At 38.0% G+C, this 4,790-nt stretch overlaps 1 long non-coding RNA gene across 1 annotated transcript in view; it reads right to left on the bottom strand.

Annotated features, from left to right (window-relative positions):
- Window positions 1-3,432: 3,432 nt before the first annotated feature.
- Window positions 3,433-4,790, bottom strand: part of LOC128248579 (uncharacterized) — a 57,193-nt gene continuing 55,835 nt past the window's right edge. Inside the window, exon 4 of the long non-coding RNA XR_008264758.1 lies at window positions 3,433-4,536. This is a non-coding gene — a long non-coding RNA (uncharacterized LOC128248579). The remainder of the gene's footprint in view (window positions 4,537-4,790) is intronic.

Raw genomic sequence — 4,790 nt, 5'->3', positions numbered from 1 at the left:
CACCACCACCACCACCAACAACAACAACAACAACAACATCATCACCATCATCACCATCATCATCATCATTTTTGATCAGCATCATCTCTAACAATCATAACATCACCATGATCACAAGAAAAAATTCCACATAGTTGATCAACCCATCGAAAAATAGCAGCCAAATCCTGTGATACTTAACAGTTTTTTTTTTAAAAGAGAAGGGACACATTGAATAAAGTGGTCCTAGGTTCACTGTATCTGGGAAAACAAATAACAAAGACAGGGTGGTCATAACTGGAACACTTTTTTGATTATAGGCTTGATTGGTCTGAGCTATCCTGAAACTTAAAAAACAAGAGACAACAGAGAAATAAGACTGGATTGCCATGGCTGGAATATCTTTGGTTATTGATTTGTTGGACCATAACTAAGTTGGGATTAAACAATGATATAAAACAAGTAGCAGAAGTTTCCATGGAAATATTGAAACTTTATCATTAATATGTGAAGGCACATAGCTCAGTGGTTAGAATGTTGGGCTCACAATCATGAGGTAGTGAGTTCGATTCTCAAACTGAGCTGTGTGTTGTGTTCTTGAGCAAGACACTTTATTTAACATTGCTCCAGTTCACTCATCTGTAGAGATGAGTTACAATGTCACTGGTGCCAAGCTGAATTGGCCTTTGCCTTTCTCTAGCATAACATCAATGGCAGGGAGTTGGGAAGCTGGTATGCATGGGTGACTGTTGGTCTTCCATAAACAACCTTCCCTGGACTCGTGCCTCAGAGGGTAACTTGCTAGGTGCAATCCCATGGTGATTCGTGACCGAAGTGGGTCTTTACCCTTTACCCTATCATTAATATTACATCAGATCAGGGGTTTCATCACAAGCTGATGAGACCTGCTACCTATTCCATGCCTGACAACTAAACCAGTTCCCCTACTTGAGTAGCTTGCTACCCTTGTGAGGAGGGCATCTGGACACCCAGCAGAACTAAAACCATGACCTGTTGAATGGCAGACGAGCTCCTTGTAGGCTAACGACCATCCAGGTGGGGAAAGCAATGACAGACCATACTAATATCTCTGCCAAGAAAACACTGTGAGAAAGTCACAACACAGTAATGCTATGGCTTCATTTGTTATTAGAACTCGCACTTAACCAGGAAGATTTTCATTGCAGTGTCATACAATACATGATGACGACAGTCATTAATATACAAGCAAGAATATCTCAACTTAGCAATTCAATTATTTTATAATGTTCAATTGTTAAATGAGAGATCATTAAGTGAGAGACTAACTCACATAAAAATTTATCTTATAAATGATCCATTATATGCAATACAAGCAGCATTGAATTGAAATAGCCATCTGGAATTCTCACCACTCACTGCATATATACATATATATATCACCATCATCGTCATTTAACGTCTGCTTTCCATGCTAGCATGGATTGGACGATTTGACTGGGGACTGGCAAACCAGATGGTTCCATTCTGATCTGGCAGACTTTCTACAGCTGGATGCCCTTCCTAACGCCAACCACTCCGAGAGTGTAGTGGGTGCTTTTTACGTGCCACCGGCACGAGGGCCAGTCTGGCAGTACTGGCAACGGCCACACTCAAATGGTGTTTTTTTACGTGCCACCTGCACAGGAGTCAGTCCAATGTTTTGTTCACATGCCACCGGCACGAGTGCCAGTAAGGCGAAGCTGGAAATGATCGCGCTCAAATGGCGCTTTTTATGTGCCACCGGCACGGAAGCGAGACTGCTGCTCTGGCAGTGATCCCGCTCGGATGGTGCTGTTAGCGCTCCACTGGCACGGGTGCCAGTCATCGAATTTGGTTCAGTTTCGATCTCAGTTGCCCCAACAGGTCTTCACAAGGATATATATATATATATATATACAGGGCATGTAAGGTATTTGAAGACACCTTTTTTGAGTCATTGCTGCATTTTTTGCTAACCCTGTATAATCTTTGTTTCAGAAAATAATAATGGCAGACCCTCTGCTTACTCAAAAAACGAAGAGGCATGCTGTTATTATGGTTATAAAGGCTGAGCATAGCGATTTAGAAATATCTCAATTTTTAAAAGTTGCCTGATCTTTCGTCTACAAAGTTTGTAAGGAGCTAGAGACTGAAGATGGAAATGTACCACCAGTATCAAAGCATAAAAAGCATTCTAAATGCTCTGAAATCATCAGAATACCTGAATTTATCCAGCAAGTTCAACGGATCATTAATTACAATCCCAGAAAGTACATGAAGTCAATTGCAAAAGATCTGCAGTATTTGTTCTGAGTCTTTGCATTCTGACTTCTTGAATACTTAACTATAATCTGTTACCCAGTTTATCACCAATAGGATCCCTATCAGTCAAAGTTGCTCAATGCATCTGCACATTTATGCATGCAGGCTTAGGAAATATTTTTTAATTCTTAGGAAGACCAGCAAGCGTTCATTTATGCATTTTTTCCTTCTCCACACCATTGACATTTATTAGTTCTGAAAGGATGAAAGGTAAAGTAGATCTTGGCAGGATTTGAGATCAGAGCATAGAGAGTCAGAATAAGTACTGCAAGGTATTCTATTCACACTAAAGGCTCTGCCAGTTCCTTGCAGAATCGATAATAAAGCACTAATTTAGTGTGGTAGAATTTTTAGGGCGTTGGGTGAAATGTCTTGCAGTATCTGTTTCAACTCTTGGCATTGTGACAACAATGCCTGCAACTACACTGGTGCCAAGTTGTATCAGGTTGAGTTGGCAGCCTTTCCCTTGGATAAACATCAGTGGCATGGAGAAGGGAGAGAGACCTACATGCATAAATAACTACTAGTTTTTCACAAAAATATCTTGTCCACTTCTACACATATATGTGCAGATGCATGGCCAACATTGACGGACGGAGGTCTTACAGCTTAACACTTCTATTTAATCCTTGGATGCAAGTTTTCAGGTCAGATTTCTGGTTTAAGAATAATCTTGTATCTTCCTCCTTGGTCTCAGAGGGCTAGAGATGGTAAAGGAGGGTCACTGGCACAACCCATCCCTCCTTAACTACTGCATTTTCTGACAAACAAATTGATTTAGTATGTAGTGTAAACATGTAGAGCAAACAGTTAAAAATTGTCATTATCTTTCCAAACCCTGCTGTATTTCACATGGGATTTTCAATCCTCTGAAGACGTTTTGGTGTATCAGTCAACCTAACTTTTGCAGCTGTAAATTTTGGTCTGAAAAATTTGACATTTATGATAGATAATATGGTATGGGCAAAAGAGAAAGATAGGTTAGTCATGGCTGGAATTTGATAATTTGTCTGTTCAATCAAGGCTCACCTGAAGTTAAAAAGCAATAAACTTGAAGAACAAAATTGAAGGCTGCAAAAATACTTTATCATTTCTACCAATACCATTGGTTTATTAAAAATAAACAGATGATGATATTTATTACACAGATATGGAAACTTTAATACATTAAGAATTTTTAATGGAGCAGAAATGGATAGTTATAATATGTCTGCTTGCTTGATCTGAAGGATATGAGAGATGTAAATGATGTGGAATAGGTCCAGCAGGAACCAAATTAAATTATACAAGTTTGGTTACTGAAAGTCTCCCTCTGCAATCCGGTACAGTAACATCAGTTTAGAAATAGTAACAAAATCTAAATATTCATTCCTTAGCTACCCTTTTCTTCTGATTTATATTTAAAGCTAAATTAATGTTGGGTGGGGATATTTTATTACCAGTGGCTTATATTACAACCCGACTCCCAAGATATTCTAAAGATAAGACATAGCTTCTGAATGAAATGTTGCACTGTATATATTACATATCAATGGTAACTTATATTACATGTCTGGATTTAAGGAAGGTTGGAAAATTTCCTCTCGGAATTGGGGCCTTTCTTAATGATAAAATGTTGAGAGATATTTTGAAGCTTCTTTAGAAATTGAGGGTGGAGTTTTTTTTTCTTGGAGTTAGAGTGGGGGACTTTAAAAAATATCTCTCAGTATGATGTTATAAACTCTCCTGTGGCTAAAATGCATCAGAAAATGAATGATTTTAGTTCTATTCTAAGTGGCTGTGTTGATAAAGAAGCTGGATTACTGGGATGGATTTTCTTGTTTCTAATACTACTAAAGCTATTTGGATTTTGTTGTTAGGAAATACTAGTCAACTTTGAATGATTGATTATGTCATAATGATAATAGAAATGATAATAATAATAATAATAATAATAATAATAATAATTTATTTCTTTATTGCCCACAGGGGGCTAAACATAGAGGGGACAAACAAGGACAGACAAGGGTGGAGGATTAGGTCGATTACATCGACCCCTAGTGATTAACTGGTACTTATTTAATCGACCCCGAAAGGATGAAAGGCAAAGTCGACCTTGGCGGAATTTGAACTCAGAATGTAACAGCAGACGAAATACCGCTAAGCATTTCGCCCGGCAATAATAATAATTGTACTGTAGGCTGCAGGTAGCAAGCCTGCTACACATGTAAGACTTCAGGAACTCTCCAACAAAACCTATGATAAAGAGAAATAATAATAATAATAATAATAATAATAATAATAATAATAATAATAATAATGATATGACAGCAGGATCAATGTGAACGAAGAAGGAAAAATAAACAACTATGATGATTTAAAGTGGGAAATAGGTTGTGGTCAATGAAGAGAGAAGACGTGACACCAATAGTAATTGGTGCACTTGGAAGTATCAGCACTCAACTACCAGCATGGCTGAAAAAGATTGGTGCAAGTGTGAAAGTAGAACA

This window comes from Octopus bimaculoides, chromosome 8, assembly GCF_001194135.2.
Source record: "Octopus bimaculoides isolate UCB-OBI-ISO-001 chromosome 8, ASM119413v2, whole genome shotgun sequence".
Classification (NCBI taxonomy): Eukaryota; Metazoa; Mollusca; class Cephalopoda; order Octopoda; family Octopodidae; genus Octopus; species Octopus bimaculoides.
Note: the sequence above shows the minus strand (reverse complement) of the source record. Positions and strands in the feature narration are given on the sequence as shown.